The 26,752-nt window shown below is 43.0% G+C and overlaps 21 non-coding genes across 21 annotated transcripts; 10 read left to right on the top strand and 11 right to left on the bottom strand.

Moving 5' to 3' along the window:
* Nucleotides 1-2,905: 2,905 nt before the first annotated feature.
* On the top strand, nt 2,906-2,977 carry trnag-ucc (transfer RNA glycine (anticodon UCC)). The gene has a single exon. It is a non-coding gene; the product is annotated as a tRNA-Gly (tRNA).
* An 843-nt stretch (nt 2,978-3,820) lies between these two features.
* On the top strand, nt 3,821-3,893 carry trnar-ccu (transfer RNA arginine (anticodon CCU)). The gene has a single exon. It is a non-coding gene; the product is annotated as a tRNA-Arg (tRNA).
* An 858-nt stretch (nt 3,894-4,751) lies between these two features.
* trnas-gcu (transfer RNA serine (anticodon GCU)) lies at nt 4,752-4,834 on the top strand. Its single transcript has one exon. It is a non-coding gene; the product is annotated as a tRNA-Ser (tRNA).
* Nucleotides 4,835-6,540: 1,706 nt separating this feature from the next.
* On the bottom strand, nt 6,541-6,622 carry trnas-gcu (transfer RNA serine (anticodon GCU)). Its single transcript has one exon. It is a non-coding gene; the product is annotated as a tRNA-Ser (tRNA).
* A 1,021-nt stretch (nt 6,623-7,643) lies between these two features.
* Nucleotides 7,644-7,725, bottom strand: trnas-aga (transfer RNA serine (anticodon AGA)). Its single transcript has one exon. It is a non-coding gene; the product is annotated as a tRNA-Ser (tRNA).
* Nucleotides 7,726-8,000: 275 nt separating this feature from the next.
* On the bottom strand, nt 8,001-8,082 carry trnal-aag (transfer RNA leucine (anticodon AAG)). Its single transcript has one exon. It is a non-coding gene; the product is annotated as a tRNA-Leu (tRNA).
* A 1,500-nt stretch (nt 8,083-9,582) lies between these two features.
* Nucleotides 9,583-9,655, bottom strand: trnak-uuu (transfer RNA lysine (anticodon UUU)). The gene has a single exon. It is a non-coding gene; the product is annotated as a tRNA-Lys (tRNA).
* A 141-nt stretch (nt 9,656-9,796) lies between these two features.
* Nucleotides 9,797-9,868, top strand: trnaq-cug (transfer RNA glutamine (anticodon CUG)). The gene has a single exon. It is a non-coding gene; the product is annotated as a tRNA-Gln (tRNA).
* Nucleotides 9,869-10,223: 355 nt separating this feature from the next.
* trnac-gca (transfer RNA cysteine (anticodon GCA)) lies at nt 10,224-10,295 on the top strand. The gene has a single exon. It is a non-coding gene; the product is annotated as a tRNA-Cys (tRNA).
* Nucleotides 10,296-11,953: 1,658 nt separating this feature from the next.
* On the top strand, nt 11,954-12,025 carry trnap-ugg (transfer RNA proline (anticodon UGG)). Its single transcript has one exon. It is a non-coding gene; the product is annotated as a tRNA-Pro (tRNA).
* Nucleotides 12,026-12,417: 392 nt separating this feature from the next.
* trnaw-cca (transfer RNA tryptophan (anticodon CCA)) lies at nt 12,418-12,489 on the bottom strand. The gene has a single exon. It is a non-coding gene; the product is annotated as a tRNA-Trp (tRNA).
* A 1,867-nt stretch (nt 12,490-14,356) lies between these two features.
* On the bottom strand, nt 14,357-14,428 carry trnap-cgg (transfer RNA proline (anticodon CGG)). The gene has a single exon. It is a non-coding gene; the product is annotated as a tRNA-Pro (tRNA).
* A 2,722-nt stretch (nt 14,429-17,150) lies between these two features.
* trnaw-cca (transfer RNA tryptophan (anticodon CCA)) lies at nt 17,151-17,222 on the top strand. Its single transcript has one exon. It is a non-coding gene; the product is annotated as a tRNA-Trp (tRNA).
* A 405-nt stretch (nt 17,223-17,627) lies between these two features.
* Nucleotides 17,628-17,699, bottom strand: trnap-ugg (transfer RNA proline (anticodon UGG)). The gene has a single exon. It is a non-coding gene; the product is annotated as a tRNA-Pro (tRNA).
* A 2,278-nt stretch (nt 17,700-19,977) lies between these two features.
* Nucleotides 19,978-20,049, bottom strand: trnap-ugg (transfer RNA proline (anticodon UGG)). The gene has a single exon. It is a non-coding gene; the product is annotated as a tRNA-Pro (tRNA).
* A 45-nt stretch (nt 20,050-20,094) lies between these two features.
* On the top strand, nt 20,095-20,168 carry trnai-aau (transfer RNA isoleucine (anticodon AAU)). Its single transcript has one exon. It is a non-coding gene; the product is annotated as a tRNA-Ile (tRNA).
* Nucleotides 20,169-20,535: 367 nt separating this feature from the next.
* Nucleotides 20,536-20,726, top strand: LOC115058337 (U2 spliceosomal RNA). Its single transcript, XR_003842050.1, has one exon. It is a non-coding gene; the product is annotated as a U2 spliceosomal RNA (small nuclear RNA).
* A 446-nt stretch (nt 20,727-21,172) lies between these two features.
* Nucleotides 21,173-21,244, bottom strand: trnac-gca (transfer RNA cysteine (anticodon GCA)). The gene has a single exon. It is a non-coding gene; the product is annotated as a tRNA-Cys (tRNA).
* A 1,920-nt stretch (nt 21,245-23,164) lies between these two features.
* On the bottom strand, nt 23,165-23,246 carry trnal-aag (transfer RNA leucine (anticodon AAG)). Its single transcript has one exon. It is a non-coding gene; the product is annotated as a tRNA-Leu (tRNA).
* A 556-nt stretch (nt 23,247-23,802) lies between these two features.
* On the bottom strand, nt 23,803-23,874 carry trnag-ucc (transfer RNA glycine (anticodon UCC)). Its single transcript has one exon. It is a non-coding gene; the product is annotated as a tRNA-Gly (tRNA).
* A 1,724-nt stretch (nt 23,875-25,598) lies between these two features.
* trnar-ucg (transfer RNA arginine (anticodon UCG)) lies at nt 25,599-25,671 on the top strand. The gene has a single exon. It is a non-coding gene; the product is annotated as a tRNA-Arg (tRNA).
* Nucleotides 25,672-26,752: the final 1,081 nt, after the last annotated feature.

The raw sequence follows: 26,752 nt of genomic DNA, 5'->3' as shown, positions 1-26,752 counted from the left end.
GAATCCAGTGATCAGATGTCCAGTGATCAGAAAGAACAAGAGCAGTCGCACCACACAAGCATTTGAAAATAAAGCTCATTTAGATTATTTTATTTGTATCTTTACCTCAACAAAGCGCAACACAGCGTGCATTCAAGCATTCAACTTCCCAGCAGTGCCTCTTTATTGAAGTTTAAGGTTGTTGAGATAACCTCATGTAACTTCTTCTGCAGGAGTTTAGTCAGTAATTTGGTTGAGTGACTAAGCAGGATAATATGGAGCAGTAATTTCAGTAATTTCCAACACCGTGGAGATGATGTTTGGAACTATACGAGGCCGCATCGAGGTAGCATCTTTCTCTGGTGGTCTAGTGGCTAGGATTTGGCGCTCTCACTGCCGCGGCCCGGGTTTGATTCCCGGTCAGGGAAAGTGTTTTTACTGAAAAATACAGGTGATTGAAAAACTGAATTATTTTGAACTCTCTCGAAATAGCTTTGAAACCTGTTGATGTTGTTAAAGCAGCCTTTTCTGTAATTACTGAAGTGTGCTTCGACAAACACAAAATCTTTCCCAGATGATCACATCCACTTTGACAGAAAGTGGATGTGGCGGTTAAAAATTACACTAATCTCCAGAGGAGACCTGAACACCTTGAGCAAAGTGGCGCAGCGGAAGCGTGCTGGGCCCATAACCCAGAGGGCGATGGATCGAAACCATCCTCTGCTATTTATACATACTGCTACATATACATACTGGATGTCCCATCATGAGACATGACTTTTTCAGCAGCACTGATTAACAGGAAGACATGGAGAACTCTGTCTGTCATATCTATAATATTGATCGTTGTAACCTACAGCTGATGAAAACCCAAAAGTAGTTTGTTTCTACAGCATCTGACCTGAGCAACAAGGCTCTTTGACCAACTAAGCCACAGCACCACTCTGATGTACAGGGATGTATTTTGGATCTGAAAATACCCCCAACATACGTGGCTGACCATCATGACTCTTGCCAAAGTTTCTTTAGCATATAATGAACTGTCACATTAATGTCCTGAATGTGCTGTGTGTAAATAATGAGGTTCATCAAAACAAAGTCAGAACCAGAGCTCAGGCTGTTGGTACACAAACAAAGAAAGGCATACTTGTGGATTCACAAGATTATATCAGGATCTGACCTTTTCCTGTTACATCAGTAACCATCAAAGGAGATGCTGATTCTGTGATGTCACAAAAGTTCGAATGACATCACAGAGATCAAAGACTCCTCCCACTTTTTCTCATGACCTCCACCATAGAGTGCTGCCTGCTGCAATAATGCTGCCTTTAATAGAAGTTTAGGAACATTTGATGAAAGAATACATTTTGAAATGTCTGTTTATTGTTTATCACTTGTTAGGATCCCTGTTAGCTGTCACTGAAGCAGCAGCTACTCTTCTGCTACAAGGACTATGATGAGGCAGTGGCCATTGATAATGCTGCCTGTCCTGCTGAATTTTATATACAAGAACATTATTTTTTTATATGAAAAAGAGGAGGGAGAACATTGGAAATGGAGGTCAGAAAAACCTGAGCTTGAAGCTCACTCAGTTACCACCTCCGATGCTGAAACCCGGGATTGAACCAGGGACCATGCGGAATTTGTTTGGGCATGTGAAAAGGTTTTCACAGATTAGAGTTTAAATGGAGGAGACTTGAGCTTAAACAAGTTCTGCAGTTTAAAAATGAATAAGTCTAAACTTATCAACTCCCTTCCTTCTCCTGCACTGTTGTTATGTTCTAATATGTCTCTGACTCCACCTTAAGCATTACTGTCTGACTGTATGATAAATCTGCTATGCAACATGACAACAGGCTGAACTTCAAACTTGAACCCGGGACCTCTCGCACCCTAAGCGAGAATCATACCCCTAGACCAACGAGCCTTTGACAGCAAGAGATTTATGACATTTAAAATGTAGTCAAACGTTTTCTGAGGGGGAGAACTTTTCAGTCAGCAAAAAAAATCTCACACAGAGCATTGCTCATACACTACAACATTTAGTGTCCACACTTGGTTTTGTAGCTCATGCTGTGCTGAGGAGAAGGGATATTGGTGATTGACTGCTTTTCACAGGAGACAAACTTTGGTCGGAGGGTTAGATGATGGTCACCCACTTACTTTGCAATATTTTCACATCCTCTGTACATCTTGGTACTTCTTTGTACTACTTTTGTGGTGCTGACATAACATGATGTTCTATCTGTCACCATCTTTACTGGTCCATGATTATGATGCATATAATGATCTTCATTTGCACGTGCACAGCGTGATTATATATATTTTTATCTTGGCAGGTGACCAATTGTCTGCTAGTTCACGATGTCCTTCAAGGCAGATATTTAGGATAATTCTAGCAGGAATAGCAGGCTGCAACAGGAAAAGTTCCAGTCAGACCTCTCGCACCCGAAGCGAGAATCATACCCCTCGACCAACGAGCCATTGACAGCAGGACATTTATGGCATTTAAAATGTAGTCAAACGTTTTCTGAGCATTGATCATACACTACAACATTTAGTATCCTTCCTAACCTATTCTCGCTTCTTGGAGATATTAAATATCTGTCCCAGTGGCCTAATGGAACTAACTGCTTATAAATGTCTCACTGGATCAAAAGCTTTGAGCTACGATAGGCTATGTAATTATTTAAGATTGAACATCTTACATTACTGACATCTGACATCTGACATTACTGTTTGATAAATTTGGTGACAACTGCACTTTGGGTCCATTTGGAGAACATGGGGGGCTGTGTGACTTCATCACCAGAAATTAAAATGTCTAACATCGATAAAACCGTAGCAGCACAAATAAGAATTTTTACAGTGCAAACAAACGGTACCATTTTGCGTCCATTCGGAGTGGATGCTCACCATTTTGCATGCAATGGTGGTATAGTGGTGAGCATAGCTGCCTTCCAAGCAGTTGACCCGGGTTCGATTCCTGGCCATTGCAGTTTAACTGTGTATCTACAATTTAACTTGAGATCCATGCCAATGGTGCCCAACTGGTCTACAGACCAGGAGGAGGATGAAACCGTTCTATCTATTCAGCTACAGTCGGTCTGTTACAGTAGATACTCACACACATTGTTTAACACATTCTAAGAACAAGTCATGGACAGTGGTTGGCCTGTCCATGACCCTGGTAACTGGCGGTTAATGCCAAGTTCGTGGGTTCTGGCCACATGCAGCCTCTTGAAACTTGATTTCTTCTCTCTCTCCTCTCTGTCTGTATGAAACCCCATAGACTTCAACACACTCCGACTTCATTTTCCAACCAGTGGAGCCGCCCCCTGGTGGTTATTAGCTAGACTGCAGGTGGAAGAGAGACAAAGTGGATGTGGTGGTTAGAAATTACACAAAACTCCAGAGGACACTGCGATCTGAACGTAACGAGCAGAGTGGCGCAGCGGAAGCGTGCTGGGCCCATAACCCAGAGGTCGATAGATCGAAACCATCCTCTGCTGTTTATACACACTACATGAGATTTTCAGCAGCACTGATTAACAGGAAAACATTGAGAACTCTGTCTGTCATATCTATAATATTGATCATTGTAACCTACAGCTGATGAAAACCCAGAAGTACTTTTTTTCTACAACATCTGACTTTAGCAACAAGGAACTGCTGGGAGACATGAAGACTGTGCAGTTCAGTGACTGGTCAGAGAGAGTGCTGTGTCCTTTTAATGAAACTTAGATGAATTTAACTCAACAACCTTAAACTTTATCAATGAGACACATTGATCCTTTGATCACAGAGATCAAAGGCTCCTTCCTTTTTTTTTTTTTTTTGTGCCCCAGTGGCCTAATGGATAAGGCACTGGCCTCCTAAGCCAGGGATTATGGGTTCGAGTCCCATCTGGGGTGGTTTACAGCAGAGTGGCGCAGCACAACTGCTGTAAGGTGTCTTTTGGGGACAAATGTATTTTATATTTTGTGCTCTCCATGTATGAGTCCTTTCTATCTACAACAGCTAACATTAGGAGCAAGGCACTGCTGGGATTTGAACCCAGGATCTCATTATTTACACACAGCACATTAATGTGACAGTTTATTTTATGCTAAAGAAAATTTGTTATTTGTCACAGTGGACTTGGCTCATCATGTTTTGCTGACTAACTGGTATTGGAATTGTAAGCTCCTTATTTTGGCCTTCTCTTGTTGCCGTATCTCCAAAGAGCTAAAGTCATGCATAGAAAATTAATCTTAATGACCTGACAACAACTTTGAAAGCAGATACAACACACCCAGATAACCTTTGAATTAAACTTCAACAGGTTTGATTGATATATGGACCTGAAGTCAGACTTTTAGGATTACTCAACCTAGAATAGCAGGCTGCAACATGGACAGCTGAACACAGAAGACAATGAGATGTGAACCCACACACAGGATACAGTAGATTAGCAGTCCATCACCTTAAACACTCTGCCACCTCAGCATGCAGCGACCTGGACTGTGTGTGAATAGACGGATAGTTAACTGCTCACATTAATGTATCTATCAGCAATGAAGGAGAGAGTCGTCGGCCACCTCGTCATGTTTGTTGTCAATTTGTTGTCTGGATGTTAGACTGAGCAGCGGTTCTGCTTTGTCCACGCTACACGTGTGCGATGTAATCAGGCAGTCTTTGTGTGTTGTGGGCAAATATGTACCGACAAGGATGGGATTCCAACCCACGCGTGCAGAGCACAATGGATTAGCAGTCCATCGCCTTAACCACTCGGTTAGGTGGCCGAGTGGTTAAGGCGATGGACTGCTAATCCATTGTGCTCTGCACGCGTGGGTTCGAATCCCATCCTTGACCACTCGGTTAGAGCCTTAACCACTCGGTTAGGTGGCCGAGTGGTTAAGGCGATGGACTGCTAATCCATTGTGCTCTGCACGCGTGGGTTCGAATCGCGAATTGCGTTAGTCTTTCCATGTTGCAACAACAACAAACATAAATGTTACTGAGTGTTATTTTCCCATTTGTTTTTACTTCTTCTACGATACAGATACAGACGGTTTCAGAGAACAACTGCAGAGATGACCCTTTCAAACCCACGCCTCCAGAGGAGACTGCGACCTGAACACAGTGCCTTGGACCGCTCGGCCATCCTGACTGTTTTTGTCAACCAGTGGAGCCCCCTGGTGGTCATTGGATAGACTGCAGGTGGAAGTCTCAGTACTTTTTAACCTGCTCATAACCAGGCAGTGTTCTGCTGGGTAAGTTTGGGTCTAAAAAAAAGAAACTACTTATCGCTCAACGTGGGGCTCAAAACCACGACCCTGAGATTAAGAGTCTCATGCTCTACCGACTGAGCTAGCCGGGCTGCTAAAGCTGCAAAAAATGTTCCTAAAAATTCCCAAAAAATACAGACTGTTCATTTTTATCATTATGCTGCGTTTCAACTCCTTGATGCTTTGAGCTGCAGAAAGAACAAGAGCAGTTGCACCATACAAACATTTCAAAATAAAAGCCAATTTAGATTATTTTATTTGTATCTTTAGTTCAGATGTAGCAAAGCGCAACAATGCTGTCAATAAGGATCTTTCCCATTTGGGTTACTTGAAGTGATGGTGGCCACTGATGCAACACTCCGTAGCAGCACCACTCTGATGTACAGGGATGTATTTTGGATCTGAAAATATCCCCAACGTATGTGGCTGACCATCGTGACTCTTACCAAAGTTTCTTTCAAAGGAGATGCTGATTCTGTGATGTCACAAAGGTTCTAATGACATCAAAGGGATGAAAGACTCCTCCCACTTTTTTGTCATGAACTCCACAGCCCACATGGCTCGTTGGTCTAGGAGTATGCTTCTCGCTTGGGGTGCAAGAGGTCCCAGGTTCAAATCCCAGACGAGCCCATCTGTTGCCTTTCAGTCAATAGGGGTGCCAACTGTTACACTATGGAGCTGTGTGAGGTTTGCTGTCTGGTTGTTAGTTGCAGTATCTTGGCAACTGAAGCAAGAGCAATGGTGCTTTTGTGGCTCATGCTGTGCTGAGGAGAAGGGATATTGGTGATTGGTGGTATTGGTTAGTTATTAGTTGTTGATGTTGCTATGATATGAAAGAGAGAACAAGAGCAGTTGCACCATGGAAGCATTTCAAGAAGAAAGCACATTTTGATTATTTTATTTGGATCTTCAGCTCAGTCCCCACTTTGGAAACTCGAAGTGATGGTAGCTGCTAAACTTAAGATCATACCACAGCTTGGCCCCCTGCCATGCTGGATGTTCTGTTCACCAACCACTTCTCCAAAGTCCCACAATGAAGCTAAAAATTCACATCTCTCACACTGTTATCATGACAAGAGAAAGAGGGGTGACAGAATTTTTGTAGTTTGTACTGTATTTGGGGAAGAAAATTTCATGAAGCATTTCATGCTTCTAAGATACTGCAACAGGTAAAACACCAATCTATCTAATGACGCCTCTTGGACGAGAGGTCAAACGTCTTCAAAAATCTAGGATAATTCCACCTGGAACAGCAGGCAGCAACATGGAGAGACAAAAACAAGCTGAACACCGACGAGGATGGGATTCGAACCCACGCGTGCAGAGCACAATGGATTAGCAGTCCATCGCCTTAAGCACTCGGCCACCTCGTCGTGGCGCCACCAAAATGGTAATGAAATATGCCAAACGTGAAAATTTAGAATGTGATGACATAACATGATGTTCTATCTGTCACCAACTTTACTGGTCCATGATTATGATGCATATACTCATCTTTATTTGCACATGCACAGTGTGATTATATATATTTTTATCTTGGCAGGTGACCGATTGTCTTCTAGTTTGTTCGCTGTGAAAGTATCTCCAGGAGTAAAATGATTAAATCGCGTCATCTTTTTAATTGTCAATCTCTATATTATATCAGAGGCCCTTTATGGTGCATATACTTATCTTTATTTGCATTTGTACTTGTATACACACACACACACATTGCCATCCTCCTTTTCCAGCCCTCATGGTTCTTGGGGAATCCATACATGTGCAAACCCTTCTCGGACTGATTGGAGCAGCCAAACGCTGCACAGCCAACCATGGTTGGCAGAATGAATGCAGCACCTTGGACTGCTTGACTTCTGAAATGTTTCATAAATAGATTGAATAGGTGAGGGCTTTGGGACGGGGCTCACAGCAGCACCCGCTGTTGAGAGCTGCAGAGCGATGTGCACTTTCACATCAGTTTACACCACCAAAGTGGTGTGGAGACGCTGACAACTTCCCCGCCCTGCAGGCTACTGATTAACTGATTAGCCTTGTTTATCTTTAGATCAGTACCCAGCACCCACGATGACTCTGTGGAGCAATGGTAGCGCGTCTGACTCCAGATCAGAAGGTGGCGTGTTCAAATCACGTCAGATCATCTATTCTCTGCACTGTTGGTCAGCACACAGCTGAAATGACTTCTCATTATTGCTTCCATGATCTGGAAGTGGAACTAAAGGTGTGCCCCTCTGCCTGCCCTGATAATAGTAACTGATCACCAGTGAGTGCTCTCATCCTTTTAGATGAGTCTGAACAACAGCACTCAGCTGTGTCATATTTTAAGGCTGTGCAGATTACAGAGATTCTCAAATATGCTTGGGAACATGTGAAACTTGGTCCGTGAAAACAACTAACCGTTGTTGGCAGGATTTGAACCTGCGCGGGGAAACCCCAATGGATTTCTAGTCCATCGCCTTAACCACTCAGCCACAACAACCATGCACAGCAATCCTCCCAGCACAGCTTCCAACTCTTTTTCCCAGAGTCCATCGAGGGAATTATACTGGAGATGACAAACCGTGTGTTTGGGGACATCTGGAGAGAATTGGACCTGGTAGACCTCCAAACCTACCTGGGTCTCAAAAGGCTGACTGTGATGTTTCTCATTTCAGCCCAGCTGGTGTTGGTATCGTCTGTCACTGTAACTTTTGTTCACAGGGAGATGAAAAGTGCCTGACTTAGTGGATTGGTTTTCATTGACAAGAAAAAAACTGGCAGTGATGGGATTCGAACCCACGCCTCCGAAGAGACTGGAGCCTTAATCCAGCGCCTTGGACCGCTCGGCCACACTACCACTGTATGCCTGGCTAAATTCATGCTGGATGTTCACCACCCACTTCTCCAAAGTCCAACAGTGAAGGTTTCAAATCCAGTTCAGTCCAAATAGTTCCAGTTTTGTTGTTACCTTGCTCCTAAAGTTGTCCTGACAGTGTTTTGTAAAATTTGTTAACCAAACTCTTCCAAAGTGGATGAAAAATCTGTATAAAATGTGAATTTGACTTTTTCACAATAAAGGAGTTAGCACTGAAAACTCTAAAGCCTGTGGCTCCCTGTGGTAGGAATGGACAGCAGTTGTTGGACTAAAGATAACTCAGCTGTTACTGAATCATCTGTAGCTCAGTCAGTGGAGCATCAGAAAGGAGCAGCTGCTTCGCTCTCAGTGGAGTTCCTCCTCATCACCTCAACAAAGCAGAAGGGTCATCTCTGCAGTTGTTCTCTGAAACTGTCTGTATCTGTATCATAGAAAAAGTAAAAACAAACGGGAAAATAACACTCAGTAACATTTATGTTTCCATTTCAACATTTTTGAAGCACTGATTTACAGGAAAACATGGAGAATGTCATTTATCGCAGAGTGGGGATCTAATCCATGACTGGGGTTATTAGCACCACGCTCCAACCAGCTGAGCTAACCTAACTTTTGAGACATTCACCACTCGGACAACTCGTCATATTTGATACTTGTCCTGGAATCTCCAGGGGAGACTGCGACCTGAACGCAGCGCCTTAGAACGCTCAGCCATTCTGACGACAGAAGCTGAAAAATAGCCAATCAAAGTGAGTCCAGTCCACATGAAATATTGTGAGGTTGAATGCTGCACGCTGACTGGTTGTGTGTCCAAATGGCTTCAAAGACATCTTTCTGCCATTCACTCCTCCAAACCTTTGGACACATCTTTGAGCTGTCTCACAGGTGTCGTTATTTCAGTGAAGATGTATGTATGGATGTATTCCCCCTGAATCCTGCGATTCACAGCTTCCACCAAATGGATGATGATGTCACAATACTCACAGAATGAAACTCCTCCTTTGAAACTGCTTCAAAGAATTTCCAAAATCACGTGATTCAGATGTAAACACAAAGTCTGCCACACTTCAGAACAGCTGTGAAGCTTATTGATCATTCATTGATCATTCATTTGTTGATTATTAATCTGAAGCTGAATCTGAATCTGAAGCACAGGAAAGAGTTCTGCTCTCCAACACTCTGATCCCTCAATTACTACTCCACTGGAGCCTGTGACGTGTCCCTCCTGACAATGTTCATTATCACCGCTGGAGATGCCAGGGATCTCATTGGTTCGGTTCACAGCTGAGTGTGAAACAGCAGTGGAGCAGTGCTGGGCCCAAAACCCACCTCTGCTGAGGCAGTGATGCAAATAACAAACTACACTGATCAAAGTTTACTGCCTTTGAACATGAAAGACTCATGGTTTCATTATTTCATAAATCAGCGTCACCTATCACTGCTGAGGAGTCTGTAATGTGAACCACTAAAGGGAAGAAGCTGCATTACCTGAACAGGGACTTGAACCCTGGACCCTCAGATTAAAAGTCTGATGCTCTACCGACTGAGCTACTCAGGCTTCTCAGTTTCTGCAAGAAACCACTTTTCTTTCAACTCTCCTGCTGTGAGGTGTGTTTGGGGACAAAGGTATTTTGGTCGACTTTTGCCTTGGAAAAGAAAAAAATTCCTTTCACATCGGCATGAACACACACGCCTGCCTGGTTCCATGGTGTAATGGTTAGCACTCTGGACTCTGAATCCAGCGATCCAAGTTCAAATCTCGGTGGAACCTGAATCTTAGCTGCTTAAAATGTCTGCCTTGTAAACACAACATCCTGCATTCAAACCCCAGCAGTGCTTCACTTTCAGTGGAGTTCCTGCTCCACTGAAGAGAAATAGTAATTTAATGGTTGTTGCATAGACAGAAATTTGGTGATTGACCGTTTTGCCCAGGAGACAAACTTTGGTAAGAGTCATGATGGTCAGCAACTGATATTGGCAAAATAACACAAGCACTCGTCCGGGATTTGAACCCAGGACCTCTCGCACCCAAAGCATTCAAACCCCAGCAGTGCTGTGGTTCATACTTTACAGTATGTTTTCAGTCAGACCTGCTGATCTGCAGTGATGGGCTGTGTGTGTTTATGGGGGGTGTAGCTCAGTGGTAGAGCATTTGACTGCAGATCAAGAGGTCCCCAGTTCAAATCTGGGTGCCCCCTACCAAACACTACATGTTTTCATATGCAAACACAAACTCTGTTTGACTGTGATGTTTCTCATTTCAGCCCACCTGCTGTTGGTATCATCTTTCAGTGCCTTCTGTAACTTTTGTTCACATGGAGATAAAAATGCCTGAATTACGCACCCTGCACAACACAGACTAACCTCAGGGGAACAGACCACCAGCAAGGGCCCCTCAACACACCGGAGAAGCCGGAGCGCCTAGACGCTCACACTCAGCTCACACTCAGCTGTGAACCGATCCACACATCACATCCACATCACTGGCCTTGATAATGATAACTGAGTACCAGTGAGTTATCTGATCCTTTTAGATGAGTCCTAACTGTCATACTTTCAGGTCATGCAGATTACAGAGATTCTCCAACATGCTCTGTAGCTCCACAACTGGGAAACTTGGTTTCCCCGCGCAGGTTCAAATCCTGCCAACAACGTTTACTTCCTTTTATGGACCAAGTTTCCCATTTGGGGAGAGACACAGGTGAGTGCTGTTGTTAGGACTCTAAGAGGATCAGAGCTCTCACTGGTGCTCAGTTATCATTATCAAGGCCGGTGATAGGGACACACCTTTAGTTCCACTTCCAGGTCATGGAAGCAATAATGAGAAGTCATTTCCACTGTGTGCTGTGCTGAAATAGCTCATTTGGGAGAGTGTTAGATTGAAGATTTAAAGATCCCTGTTTCAATCCCAGGTTTCAGCAGCTGTTGTGGGTCCTTTCAAAGACATTCCCTGAGCTTTGTTTTTTAATTATGGCATTAAAGTCACTTAGTGTAACACATCACAGATTCTATGTCTTCTCCATGAACGCCTTTTATACCAGGCATTGTTTCTTAAGTTAAAGCCGAAATGAGAGATAAAAAGATATTTAGTAAATTTCAAATTGCTTATTCCCTTCACCTGTAATACACCTCTGACCAACCACAAAGGGACTCCAACCCACAGCCTTCTGATCCAAAGGCAGACTACTCATCCTTTAGGCCACGTGGTCTCTGAGTGTGGCTGACTTTAATGTCCTGTTGTCAGTTTATCGTCTGTTCCATCGTCTCTACCAGCACTTGACTGGATCCATCTTGATCACTGAGCTACATCCCCTGCATGGTGTGGCAGCTTTAGCTTCTGAGATCATGCGACAAGTAAAACTTTTGAGTGCATAAATAACCAAAAAAAGTCTTTTTGTCTTGTATGATAAACTGTTGAAGTCAGAGAAGCCTTCCTGAATTCATGTTGTCTAACTTACTGACACTTGAATAGTGGAACTGCAGACAGTGGACACATCATATGAGGGGCTCCTCTGGGATTTACACACAGAACCTCTTGCACCCAAAGTCAGAATCATACCCCTCGATCAGGTGTCTGCAACCTTTATTTATTTAACCTTTATTGCCATTATTTAGTTTGATATTGATTAAGAAAAACCAATAACATCCAACCACCACCCAAAACAGAGGTTCATGATGACCCTGTAGTTGGCACACACCCTCTGGTCCCCCTTCTTGAAGGGCTGTTCATCATTATTTTGTTTGTGTGTAGCTGTTCTGTTCTTAATGTTGGATCTTTCTTGTCAATAAAGAACGCTTGAATAAAGAGCAGAATGAAAAGTAAAATTTTTTCAATAATTTGAAAAACTTTATCAAGGGCTCGTTGGTCTAGGGGTATGATTCTCGCTTTGGGTGCGAGAGGTCCTGGGTTCAAATCCTGGACGAGCCCTTCATATGACATGTCCAATGATCTGCCCCCCTTCTGCTGTGGACATTTTACCTCCTTCACTTTCCAGCAAAACATTTCCAATATTATTTTTTTAAACATTGATTCAATGTGGTCCTTAACCTGCAATATGCCCTTTAAGGTAACATTTGTGACTTTCTAACTACTTTCTAAACCCTCCACCCTCCATATCATTGATAAAACTTGCTGACTTTTGGGTTTTTTTTTTAATATATATTGTTCAAAATAAACTGAAATAAAATCAAATGGTGATGTGTGTCCATCTAAAATAATGGGAAATAGTGATGTGAAGAAATTAAATGGATCATCAGAAAAACATGTCCTGCTGCACCACAGAGTATGTGAGCGTTTACCAAAAGGGCAAACGGATGATTTGACCCTGACGTGAGTTGAACACGCAACCTTTTGATCTGGCGTCAGACACGCTACCATTGCGCCACAGAGTCTCTCAGAGGTGCACAACTGTAGGAGTTGAAACGCAGCAAAACATATTAAATGACCAAAATAAAGATTTGAAGAAGGAAATACACATAACAGTCTGTGTTTTTTGTCAATTTTTTGGAGGATTTTTTGCAGTTCCTCATCAGAGACTGGCAGCTGGACACACATGTCAGGATGGCTCAGTGGTCTTTTGGAGCCCACTGAGAGACGTGCTGTGTTTAATCCACTTTCTCTTATCCAGCATACATCGACCAACAATGACTGCGAGAGTCAAATATCTGAACATTAGTTTGAACCAACATGAAACTAGCTGAGGTTTAAATAGTGTAACTACAGCTGCTGGTCATTAAGTCTCTGTGGGGCAATGAGCCAGTGTGTTTGGCTGCTAACTGAAAGGATGGTGGACAGGAACCTGCAGAGAGATGCTGAGGTTGTGAGTTCAAGCCTCAGCTGGAGCATCTGGCAGTCTGTGGATTACTCCTGGAATGAACTTAATAAACTTTGCACCAGAGTATAGCAAAGAAAAAAAAAATCTGTGATGTGTGCACACTGTTAATGAACTGCCAAAGACAATCATGGCCATGCCAGATAACTTTGGGTTCTGCTGATAGAAGAAAGAACCAAACTAGGCCAGGAGCCAAATGTTTGTTGGATCAGGAATCCTGAAATGTCTCTCTTTTGTGCAGTTAGGATGATTTATTGGTTATTTATGCACTCAAAAGTTTTACCTGTCGCAGGATCTCAGAAGCTAAAGCTGCCACACCATGCAGGGGATGTAGCTCAGTGATCAAGATGGATCCAGTCAAGTGCTGGTAGAGACGATGGAACAGACGATAAACTGACAACAGGACATTAAAGTCAGCCACACTCAGAGACCATGTGGCCTAAAGGATGAGTAGTCTGCCTTTGGATCAGAAGGCTGTGGGTTGGAGTCCCTTTGTGGTTGGTCAGAGGTGTATTACAGGTGAAGGGAATAAACAATTTGAAATTTACTAAATATCTTTTTATCTCTCATTTCGGCTTTAACTTAAGAAACAATGCCTGGTAACGTGGGTAGAAGATAATATAATACATAATTAAAAAATAAAACTCTGTCTTCTGCTCTGTAAGACATTACTGGGACAAGATTCCATCGCCTTTGAAATGATTCAGTTGCCTTTGAAGTGACTGTGATGTCATTGGCTCCCCATAATTCCATGTAAATACCAGCTGGCAGACAGAGTCACATCACAGTACATGCACAGGAGGACTACAGCGAAGCACACTGACAAACACAAACATCATGCCAAAGAGGATGAAGATCCCACATGGAGGCCAAAATAACGGCAACACAGCAGAAGAAGGCCTGCTGAGGGAAAATGAAAGGATAAAAAAACAAATGAACTAGTTGTTGTGGCTGTGTTGAGCAGATGGAAATTTGGTGATTGCCCTTTTCATAGAACATTGTTTATTATTTGATCACTGCCTGAGCAGAGGATGGTTTCCATCATCCACCTCTGGGTTTTGGGCCCAGCACTCTTCCACTGCTCCACTCTCCTTACAGGTGATGTTACCAACCTGTGATCTTGATGATGATGATTTGTTTACTTTGTGCGTCAAATCTTAAAAAAAAAAAAAAAATCCATCAATGACGGAGAATTCTCGGTTAATGCAAGCCCTGGTGGATTTGGCCATGCGGAATTTGTTTGGGCATGTTGTTGTTTTTCACAGAGTTTAAATGGAGGAGAGTTGAGTTTAAGCAAGTTTTGCAATTTAAAAATGAAGAAGTCTAAATATATCAACTCCCTTCCTTCTTCTGCACTGTTATGTTCTAATATGTCTCTGACTCCACCTTAAACTTTGCTGTCTTACTGTGCTATGCAACATGACAACGGGCTCGTCCGGGATTTGAACCCGGGACCTCTCGCACCCGAAGCGAGAATCATACCCCTAGACCAACGAGCCATGTACAGCAGGAGATTTATGGAATTTAAAATGTTCTGAGGGGGAGAACATTTCGGTCATCAAAAATCTCACACAGAGCATTGATCATACACTACAACATTTGGTGCCCACACGCTCCCTGGTGGTCTAGTGGCTAGGATTCGGCGCTTTCACCACCGCGGCCAGGGTTCAATTTGCCGTCAGGGAAAACATTTTTCAGCTGCACTTGCTGAAGAGGGAAGATCTTCAGTATTAACCTTGCTTGTTTTAACCCCCAGCAGTTTTCCTTAGCAGTGGAAGTAAAGCAAATTTCAACTGTTGTTTTAGTGCCGAGTACCCAGTCTGCCTCCTTCGATCTATTGAAAAGTTGACATGTCAGTTAACCAGCTCCAGTCTGGTCAGACCATCTCACGAGTTTCCAAAACCAACTCACTTCAGTGTTGAGATTATGTTCAAGTCCCAGCTGAGGATAGACACAACTATCACATCTTCAGGTGACAACAAACATGATGAGGTGGCCGAGTGGTTACACACACACACACACTGAATTCCTTTACATTATGAAACATGACTTTAGCTGGAAAGTCAGTTATTCAAGCAGCACTTACATCATTCAGCCTGTTTCTTTAAGAATGACTCATCATATTTTTCTGACTAACTGGTATTGGAGTTGTAAGCTCCTTATTTAATCTTAATGACCTGACAACAACTTTGAAAGCAGATACAACACATCCAGATAACCTTTGAATTAAACTTCAACAGGTTTGATTGATATATGGACCTGAAGTCAGACGTTTAGGATTACTCTACCTAGAATAGCAGGCTGCAACATGGACAGCTGAACACAGAAGACAATGAGATGTGAACCCACACACAGGATACAGTAGATTAGCAGTCCATCGCCTTAAACACTCTGCCACCTCAGCATGCAGCGAGCTCGACTGTGTGTGAATAGACGGATAGTTAACTGCTCACATTAATGTATCTATCAGCAATGAAGGAGAGAGTCGTCGGCCACCTCGTCATGTTTGTTGTCAAACAGATGTGGTCTGAATGTTAGACTGAACAGCGGTTCTGCTTTGAATGGCCTTTTGTTTTGATGAACATCTACCACTGATCTACATCCTCTTTGGACCTTTACCTAACCACAGAGGTCGGTGAGCATCTGTTTTGGGTGTTATTCTTAATCACTATCACACTGAATCAGATGGCAGAGGTTCCACTGAGATTTGAACTCAGATGACTGGATTCAAAGTCCACAGTGTTAACCATAAGATCAAAGAACGCAGATGGGAAATGATCTTCTGACAGATTTAGAAACATTTGAAATGAATTGGCCAACACACATCACAGGAGTACATCCAGCAATGTGAAGGTTCAGGATCTCTGTCAGACACAAAGGGAGCAAATGTGACCAACGAAGCCATCAAAGGTATCAAAGGCAGCAGCTCTTCAGACTCACACATCACTTCAAACATTTGAGGAAGGTCATCCTGCATTCAAACCCAGCAGAGCTTCACTCTCAGTGGAGTTCCTGCTCATCACTGAAACAAACCATCACTTCCTGTATTACAGCTTTTACCTGCAGTATCTGGATAAGAGGAACAGTAATTTAGTGGTTGGTGCTGTGTTTAGCAGAAGGAAATTTGGTGACTGACAGCTTCTCACAGAAGACAAACTTTGGTAAGAGTCATAACAGCGTGTGACATGTTCCAGCCGACACTGGTCATTGATTGGCTAATGAACACTCCCCACATACTGATCAACACACCCACCAGCAGAAACATCAGCAGCCATGATCACTGTGAGGACACAGATGAACTTATCTGAAATTTGAACCCAGCACCTCTCACACCCTAAGCAAGAATCACACTCCTACCCCAATGAGCCATCAGCACCAGGACTTGTATGGCATTAAAATGATGCACACCTCATTTTTCACCCAGTGAGACAGTGAAAGGTGGGAAGGTGAAAGGCAGATTGGAGAGATTGGAGTAACAGATGTACAGCTGCGGTGAAGACGGGTTACAGCTCTGTAGCTGGAGGATTTTGACACCATTGGCATGAGATCTACACAATCTCAAGTAAAATTGTAGACACACAGTTAAACTGCAACGGCCGGGAAAAAAGGTCTGCAACCTTTATTTATTTAACCTTTATTGCCTTTATTTAGTGTGATATTGATTAAGAAAAACCTGTCTTTGGAGCTTCATTAACAGTGTGCACACTTCACAGAATTCTTTTTTGCTACACTCTGGTGCAAAGTTTATTAAGTTCATTCCAGGAGTAATCCACAGACTGCCAGATGCTCCAGCTGAGGCTTGAACTCACAACCTCAGCATCTCTCTGCAGGTTCCTGTCCACCATCCTTTCAGTTAGCAGCCAAACACACTGGCTCATTGCCCCACAGAGACTGAATGACCAGCAGCTGTAGTTACACTATTTAAACCTCAGCTAGTTTCATGTTGGTTCACCAATGACTAGCAGTCATTGTTGGTCGATGTATGCTGGATAAGAGAAAGTAGATTAAACACAGCACGTCTCTCAGTGGGCTCCAAAAGACCACTGAGCCATCCTGACATGTGTGTCCAGCTGCCAGTCTCTGATGAGGAACTGCAAAAAATCCTCCAAAAAATTGACAAAAAACACAGACTGTTATGTGTATTTCCTTCTTCAAATCTTTATTTTGGTCATTTAATATGTTTTGCTTCGTTTCAATTCCTACAGTTGTGCGTTTCCAAGAGACTCTGTGGCGCAATGGTAGCGCGTCTGACTCCAGATCAGAAGGTTGCGTGTTCAACTCACGTCAGGGTCAGATCATCTGTTTGCACTTTTGGTAAACGCTCACATACTCTGTGGTGCAACAGGGCGTGTTTTTCTGATGATCCATTTAATTTCTTCACATCACATTTCACATCACTATTTCCCATTATTTTAGATGGACACACATCACCATTTGATTTTATTTCAGTTTATTTTGAACAATATATATTAAAAAAAAAAACCCAAAAGTCAGCAAGTTTTATCAATGATATGGAGGGTGGAGGGTTTAGAAAGTAGTTAGAAAGTCACAAATGTTACCTTAAAGGGCATATTGCAGGTTAAGGACCACATTGAATCAATGTTTAAAAAAATAATATTGGAAATGTTTTGCTGGAAAGTGAAGGAGGTAAAATGTCCACAGCAGAAGGGGGGCAGATCATTGGACATGTCATATGAAGGGCTCGTCCAGGATTTGAACCCGGGACCTCTCGCACCCAAAGCGAGAATCATACCCCTAGACCAACGAACCATTGAGGAGGCCCTCCACACAGAAATAAACATTGGTTGTTGATATTGGCAGTTTTACTCATCGGACTGATGCTGATATGTTACAGAATTACCAGCATCAGCTGATACATTGTGCATACCGACATCAAACCTTTGAGAAATTGACACACAACTATGAAGAGCACAAGTGTTCACCGACACAGACGTGGTTTCAGAGACAAACTGCAGAGAAACTGGCAGCACTGATGCTGAACACACATTTAGAACAAAAAACACACAAAAAAAGTCATCGTTAACAGCCTGTATGGAGTCTAAAGGAAAAGAGGAGAGAACATGTCACACGCTGTTATGACTCTTACCAAAGTTTGTCTTCCGTGAAAAACCTGTCAGTCACCAAATTTCCTTCTGCTAAACACAGCACCAACCACTAAATTACTGTTCCTCTTATCCAGATACTGCAGGTAAAAGCTGTAATACAGGAAGTGATGGTTTGTTTCAGTGATGAGCAGGAACTCCACTGAGAGTGAAGCTCTGCTGGGTTTGAATGCAGGATGACCTTCCTCAAGGGTTTGAAGTGATGTGTGAGTCTGAAGAGCTGCTGCCTTTGATACGTCACCTGATGATGTCACCTGATGATGTCACAGTACTCACAGAATGAAACTCCTCCTTTGAAGCTGCTTTGAAGAATTTCCAAAATCACATGTGATTCAGATGTAAACACAAAGGCTGCCCCACTGTCACCATTCAGAACAGCTGAGAAGATTATTGATCATTCATTGATTATTAATGATCAGCTCAGAACCAAACAGTGTATCTTTCATCCAAACCCTGACAGTTTCTCCACACAGGAGGTGTTTCAGGTGTCTGGTTCCTCCATTTAAACTCAAATCTGTGAAAAACTTGTGACATGGCCAAACCCCCCTCCCCCTCCTGAAACATACAAGTGTTCACCGACACAGACGTGGTTTCAGAGACAAACTGCAGAGAAACTCAGAAACTCAGAAACTCTGAGTCTGTCTCTCAGCGAACTTTTGTGCTCCTCAGAATTGTGTCCCACTTCCTCAAAGGTTTGAAGTGAAGTGTGAGTCTGAAGAGGTGCTGCCTTTGATCCATCACCTGATGATGTCACAATACTAAAAAACTGACCAACTAAGATCAGCTGTTTTGGAACCAGATACTAAGTCAACTCAGAGTTCAGGGAGAGACTCAAAGTTCGTTTGAACTCCTACGTGGAATACTTTATAGAAAATCCTTTCACTGTTTCAGTTTTAAAATGTTTTACACCAGAGAGAAACAAATCTGATTGGGGGACCTTTGGAGCTGCAGTCATATGCTCTACCGCTGAGCTGCACCCCCTTCCTCAGTGTGTGTTCCTTGAGGGCTTGTTGGTCTCGGGGTATTATTTACAATGAACGGCTCAATTAAATAAAAAACTCTCTTTAAAGAGGCTAGTTGGTACTGGGTCTGATAGACAGGTTGACAGGTTGACCGATGCATCTACTGGCACCGGATGTGCAGTCTAAAGTAAAAACTAAAATAACATTCAACCACCACTCAAAAAGGAGGCTCACAAACCAACTGTGAGCAGAGAGGAGGCTTCATCAGACAGTTTCTCTCTTCACCTGCTGCAGCAGCTCAGAGCCTCTGTGGTTAGGTAAAGGTCCAAAGAGATCAGTGGTAGATGTTCATCAAAACAAATGGCCAATGAAGGCACAACTCCTGCTCAGGCTAAAGACCAGACCGTGTTCGATTCAAGTGATTGACCCCATAACATAAAAATGTTATCATGCACGTGGGGGTTTTCCAGGTAGAAGTTTCAACGAACTTTGAGTCTATCCCTGAACTCTGAGCACTCGATTTAACAACAGCCACTCTGGCCAAGTGGTTAAGATGATGGACTGCTAATCCATACCCTGCTCTGCACGCATGGGTTTGAATCCCCACCTCGTTGAGCTTGCTTTAGTCTGTCCCTGTTGCAGCCTGCTGTTCTGAGCAAAATTATCCAAAATGTCAGACTTTAGGTCCATCTGATCCATCTTGATTTTATTTCAGTTTATTTTGAACAATATAAAAAAAAACAACAACCCAAAAGTCAGCAAGTTTTATCAATGATATGGAGGGTGGAGGGTTTAGAAAGTAGTTAGAAAGTCACAAATGTTACCTTAAAGGGCATATTGCAGGTTAAGGACCACATTGAATCAATGTTTAAAAAAATAATATTGGAAATGTTTTGCTGGAAGGTGAAGGAGGTAAAATGTCCACAGCAGAAGGGGGGCAGATCATTGGACATGTCATATGAAGGGCTCGTCCGGGATTTGAACCCAGGACCTCTCGCGCCCAAAGCGAGAATCATACCCCTAGACCAACGAGCCCTTGGTAAGGTTTTTTAAATTATTGAAAAAATTCACAAACTCACAGGCCGGTTAGCTCAGCTGGTTAGAGCGTGGTGCTAATAACGCCAAGGTCATGGGTTCAATCCCCATACTGGCCACATGCAGCCTCTCAGAAGTTGATGTTGTTCTCTCCATATGCAGCCTGAAGTCTTTTTGGGTCAATCACCAAAAATGAGGCCAATCACATGAGAGGACAAACTGATGTTTTCACAATAATATTCAGCTGGTAAATTGACATAGATATGAAGTTTTACAGGTGACCAAGAAGAGACGTTTTCTTTGCTCTACAACGTAACTTTGTGAAAATAACATGTCTGTGGTTGTTTTCTGATCCCTCCTTCGTTTCTTCATGTCTTCTGTTTGTGTCTCTCTCTCGGAGTGATGTTGTTACTGAAGCCGACTCTGACCCCTCACTGAGCGGGTCGGTGCGGAGAAACACTCCGTTACCTCCGACAGCTGAGCGGTATCGCTTCTCGGCCTTTTGGCTAAGATCAAGTGTAGTATCTGTTCTTATCAGTTTAATATCTGATACGTCCCCTACCCGGGGACCATATATTAAATAGATTTTTGGAACAGGGAGATGGAATAGGGGCTTGCTCCGTCCACTCCACGCATCGACCTGGTATTGCAGTATCTCCAGGAACGGTGCACTCCCTCTGTGTGTTCAATACAAGTCCTGTTCAGCTCAACATCACCTTAAACACATGATGTTGTCTTCATGTGTGTAACGCTGAGTGTACAGAGTGTTCATGTTCAGTTTATGGTTTTACAATCAGTGATGCATTCATGTAGAAACATCAGTTTAGTGTGAGTATTGTGTGTCCAACAGTGTACATGACATCTGAGCAGCAATACTTCCACCTGCTGGAGGTTTATTGTTACTACAGCTGTAAAATAAATCTATCAGAACATGAACTCAGTCTGTAGAATCCAGAGGATTAATGACACACTTTGTCCTGCTGTTGTGGAATCAAATCCTACTTTAGGTTTTCTATATTTTAAACTAATGGGCACTGTTGGGAACAAACAGAAAAAGACAAAGGCAAGATTTTTCTTTTTCTTTGTGCTTGCGTATGAAAGCATGTAGTTCCATGGTGGTGGCAGGGGGCACCCAGAGTTGAACTGGGAACCTCTTGATCTGCAGTCAAATGCTCTACCACTGAGCTACACCCCCCATAAACACACACAGCCCATCACTGCAGATCAGCAGGTCTGACTGAAAACAAACTGTAAAGTATGAACCACAGGGGTCAGACTGAGACTTCTGAAATGTTTCATAAATAGACTGAACAGGTGAGGGCTTTGGGACGGGGCTCACTGCAGCATCTGCTGTTGATAGCTGCAGAGTGATGTGCGCTTTCCTGTCAGTTCCTCCACAAAAGTCTCCATTAACTCCAGGAACAGTCGCTACATTTAATTAAAAGGACACAAAGGCCACACTGTTGCCACTGATCGAAGATTATGTTACAGCTTCAGCTGGTGTCTTCACTGTGACAAGTGTCTTGTCAGGATACTTCAAGTAACACAGACATCAAACTTCACACAGCTACATGTGGTTCCATGGTGTCATCATGAGCACTCTGGACTCTAAATCTGTCATTCATAACAGTTTTAGATTTAACTAAACTCTTCATGATTGTACCGCACAGCTTGGACAACTGGCAGTGTTGGGAGTCAAACCCATGCCTCTGAAGAGACTGGAACCTAAATCCAGCACCTTGGACCGCTCGGCCACACTACCACATAACTTCAGCCGTTTCACTGCAATAATGCCACATGTCTCACATTGTCTAACTTCTCAAAGTTGTGACTGCGTTCAGGTCGCAGTCTCTCCTGGAGGCGTGGGTTCAAATCCCACTTCTGACAGAGACCACTTTTCTTTCACCTCAACTGCAGCAAGGTGTGTTTGGGGACAAAGTTCTTTTGGTCTACTTTTGACCGCCCAAACTTTTAAAAGACCAAAATTCCTTTGACATGTCGAAATATTGCCATTCTTTCCTTGGAAAATGGAAACAACCTGGTTTTGTCCACTCCACATGTATGAGGAAATGCAAATTTTGAGCCTCTGTGCGATCTAATCAGGCGGTCTTTGAGTATTGTGGACTCACTTTAGAAGTCATTCACGATGGCCCTAAAGGCAGATATTTAGGATAGGGTTAGGGTTAGCAGGGATAGCGGGATAGCAGGCTGCAATCGGAAAAGTTCGTTCAGTTGTGTCATGGTTCATTGGTAACAACTAACATTTTGTAGATCAGTATCATACCATGGTTGGCTGTGCAGCGTTTGGATGCTCCAATCAGTCCGAGAAGAGTTACAGCATGTATGGATTCCCCAAGAACCATGAGGGCTGGAAAAGGTGGATGGTAATGTGCGTTTGTGTGTGTGTGTGTGTGTGTGTATATACGTACAAATGCAAATATATGCACCATAAAGGGCCTCTGATATAATATAGAGATTGACAATTAAAAAGACAACACAATTTAATCATTTTACTCCTGGAGATACTTTCACAGCTGCCAAAGTTGGGCTCATCTGGGATTTGAACCCAGGACCTCTCGCACACAAAGCAAGAATCACACCCCAAGACCAACAAGCCCTTAGGCTGTGCAGATTACAGAGATTCTACAACATGCTCTGTAGCTCCCCACCTGGGAAACTTGGTCCATGAAAGCAAACAACCGTCAGAGTCAGGCCGACCACAGAGCCTGTTCTCCTGATCAGCCTGTTCAGTCTCTGTGTGTCTCCCTTTTTGTTGCTGTCTGCTTTAGTTTAGTTTATTTGCACATTAGAAGCACACTGATAAAGACTTCATGATAAAACACTGTGCAGGGGAAGTTAGAAGTCACAAAAGGTTTATGGAAATACTAAAAGCACCAAACTTTTCATTTTCACATTATTAGACTTCTGGATCGCTGTCTCCTCCTCAGCACAGCATGAGCCACAAAGTTACTGTTACTTGCTGGTAGACCTGCAAACCTACCTGGGTCTGGAAAGGCTGACTGTGATGTTTCTCATTTCAGCCCAGCTGGTGTTGGTATGAACAGATGAAAAGTGCCTGACTTAGTGGATTGGTTTTCATTGACAAGAATCAAACTGGCAGTGGTGGGATTCGAACCTACGCCTCCGAAGAGACTGGAGCCTTAATCCAGCGCCTTGGACCGCTCGGCCACACTACCACTGGGTGGCTGTCTAAATTCATGCTGGATGTTCACCACCCACTTATCCAAAGTCCAACAGTGAAGGTTTCAAATCAGTTCAGTCCAAATAGTTCCAGTTTTGTTGTTGCCTTGCTCCTGATGTTAGATGTTTCCTCATGTTTGCACATGGAAAATACAAACTACACCTTACAGCAGTAGAGGTGAAAGAAAAGCAGCTTCTGTCAAAAGTGGGATTCAAACCCACGCATCAAGGGGAGAACACAGAAAGATGAGCACACACACACTGAATGTTCCTTTACATTATGAGACATGACCTTTAGCTGGAAAATGTCTCATGAAAGACACATGTGAAGTCATGTATATTTTGAGCCTCTGTGCGATCTAATCAGGAAATCTTTGCGTACTCACGTTGATGGGCAAATTTTTCAGCAAATTTTTCAGCAAACTTTTGAGCTTTTGTGGTTGCCTGAACACTCTGGTTTTATGTTGCTTCCCTTTGGATGGATGCAGACAAAGTTCCATGACTGTGAATAATGTCGAGAAAAGACTAACCTTCCTCTGGCAAAAGTTAAACTGCAACTGCCGGGAATCAAACCCGGGTCAACTGCTTGGAAGGCAGCCATGCTCACCACTATACCACCATTGCATGTGAAGGTGCAAAATCACAGTCCTTTTTTAATGAAACTGGTTATGGGAACTCATGTGGCTGGATTTATGACCGAACATTATCCACACTTTAAATGAATCAAAGTAAACTAATTCTTTGTCTTTGATATCTGTGATGTCATTAGAACCTTTGTGACATCACAGAATCAGCATCTCCTTTGATGGTTACTGATGGAACAGGAAAAGGTCAGATCCTGATATAATCTTGTGAATCCACAAGTATGCCTTTCTTTGTTTGTGTACCAACAGCCTGAGCTCTGGAACATTTAATTAAAGAATAAATTTTGATGACGATTGGAAATGTCTGTTTATTGTTCAGCACTTGTTAGGACATGTGGTAGTGTGGCCGAGCGGTCCAAGGCACTGGCTTTAGGCCCCAGGCTCTTCAGAGGTGTGGGTTCGAATCCCACAACTGCCAAGCTTTGCACTCTGCAGTAAAATCTTGAAGTGTTTATTTAAATCTAAAGCTCTTATGAATATAGTGCACATCTGTGTTCTTTGATCTTATGGTTCGCACTGTGGACTTTGAATCCAGTCATCTGAGTTCAAATCTCAGTGGAACCTCTGCCATCAGATTCAGTGTGATAGTGATTCAGAATAACACCCAAAATAGATGCTCACCTACCAACTCAGAGCAGAGAGAAGGATTCATCAGACAGTTTCTCTCTTCACCTGCTGCAGCAGCTCAGAGCCTCTGTGGTTAGGTAAAGGTCCAAAGAGGATGTAGATCAGTGGTAGATGTTCATCAAAACAAAAGGCCACTCAAAGCAGAACCGCTGCTCAGTCTAACATTCAGACAACAAACATGACGAGGTGGCCGACGACTCTCTCCTTCATTGCTGATAGATACATTAATGTGAGCAGTTAACTATCCACCTATTCACACACAGTCCAGGTCGCTGCATGCTGAGGTGGCAGAGTGTTTAAGGCAATGGACTGCTAATCTACTGTATCCTGTGTGTGGGTTCACATCTCATTGTCTTCTGTGTTCAGCTGTTCATGTTGCAGCCTGCTATTCTCGGGATTCGGGATGGTGACAGTGGGGCAGCCTTTGTGTTTACATCTGAATCACATGTGATGTTGGAAATTCTTCAAAGCAGCTTCAAAGGAGGAGTTTCATTCTGTGAGTACTGTGACATCATCCACAAAAAAAGAAAGAATTTTTGCGCTGTAAGAAGATACCACCTTTCTTCAAATAGCTGATCCAGGTGAGGCTTGAACTCACAACCTCAGCAGGTTACTGTCATATAAGAACCACACACTGGCTGATTGTGCCACGCTTCTGCTAACACGCGTCACAGTAGCACATCCAGCAGTAGAAGGTTCAGGTTTGAACCAGTTCGAGGGATCTACTTTCCTGTAGCTTACTTCCTATCCAGCAGGACTGACAGCTTCATGTGGGATTCTCACAGAGATGATTCAAACCTGATCACAGTGATCAGTATGGATATACAGTATGTTTGCTGTCAGTGGAGGAAACTCTCAGACAGGACTAATAGTCATGTTTGGGATGTTCCTGGATTTGAGTTGAATGAGTGTAAATTCTCTCTGATTTTAACACACGTTAACATCACGGACTAACATGGATCGTTGGTCAGTGTTTCCTGTCAGAGTTTCAGTATAAACATACATCATACAGCCCTGACCACTGTTGTATCCAGGCAGAGCTGACTGACTGACAATGGGACATTAGACTGGCCCAGTGACCACGTGGCCTAATGGACAAGGCGTCTGACTTCGGATCAGAAGACTGAGGGTTCGAGTCCCTTCGTGGTTGGGCAGTTGTGTGTAGGTGAACGGACTAAACTGTGTCCATTTTACAGAAACAAGTGAGGTTTTTCAGATCTCCTCCACAGAAGGTGGATCTGATCAGGTCATGGCCAACACTGACCTCTGCTGCTTGATGCTGCCTTCATCCTGATGAATGCTGAAGCAATGAAATATGACAAGAACAGACACTAAACTGACAACAGGACATTAAAATGGGCCACACTCAGACCCCACATGGCCCAAAGGACAAGGTGTTTGACTTTGGATCAGAAGACCGAGGTAAAGATTTATGTTCACAGAGATCACAGAGTCTCTTGAACGGCTCTTTAATATGAATGATGGGAACCAAGTCACAGCCCCCCCACCATTTTTCTATTCGTGCCTCTGTGCCAGCAAATAAAATTTTGTGAAGAATAACAAAAGAAAGACACAAAAGGTGAACTGTGATGGCAGTAATCAAGGTGTGAACACAGTCTGGCAACTCTTCAGGGAAATACACAGAACAGTCTGTCTGTGTATTTCCACACAGCTGCTTGTTAACTTTCTACATAAATGCTTCTCTTTGGGGTGTCCTGCTCAGAAATTCAGTAAAAAAAATGATGATTTGCTATTTTAAATAGATTTCTTGAGATCAGCTCCAACAACACAACCCTGATCCCTAATCACTGCAGTTAACAGTCCTCTCATCATATGCTAACGGTCCTCATGAATTTAAGAGGATCGTTGTCTGATCATTCTGTTCTTCAAACCGTTACCAAGCCCACAGAAACTTCCTGCTGAAGGAGGACAACACATTTATTCAACACACTGGAAAAAAGTTCAGAGTCACAATTAATTATCCAACATGTTTGTTGACTTGATTTACTTGGATTCAGTAAATGTTGCTTGTTGGGGCAGCGTTAACTGACAAAGATAAAATAAATAAAGAAGTAAACAATCAATGTCTTCTAACTCAGATCACATCAGTCAGAGACACTGTTGATTCCTTTCTGCATGAGCGTTTCTCTTTGGGGTTTTCCTGTTTGCAATTTGGACAAAATGTTTTATTTATTTATATTTATTGTTTGAAATCAGCCAAAGTCATGAAT

Source organism: Echeneis naucrates, chromosome 2 (assembly GCF_900963305.1).
Source record: "Echeneis naucrates chromosome 2, fEcheNa1.1, whole genome shotgun sequence".
Classification (NCBI taxonomy): domain Eukaryota; kingdom Metazoa; phylum Chordata; class Actinopteri; order Carangiformes; family Echeneidae; genus Echeneis; species Echeneis naucrates.
This window is presented reverse-complemented; position numbering and strand designations above follow the sequence as displayed.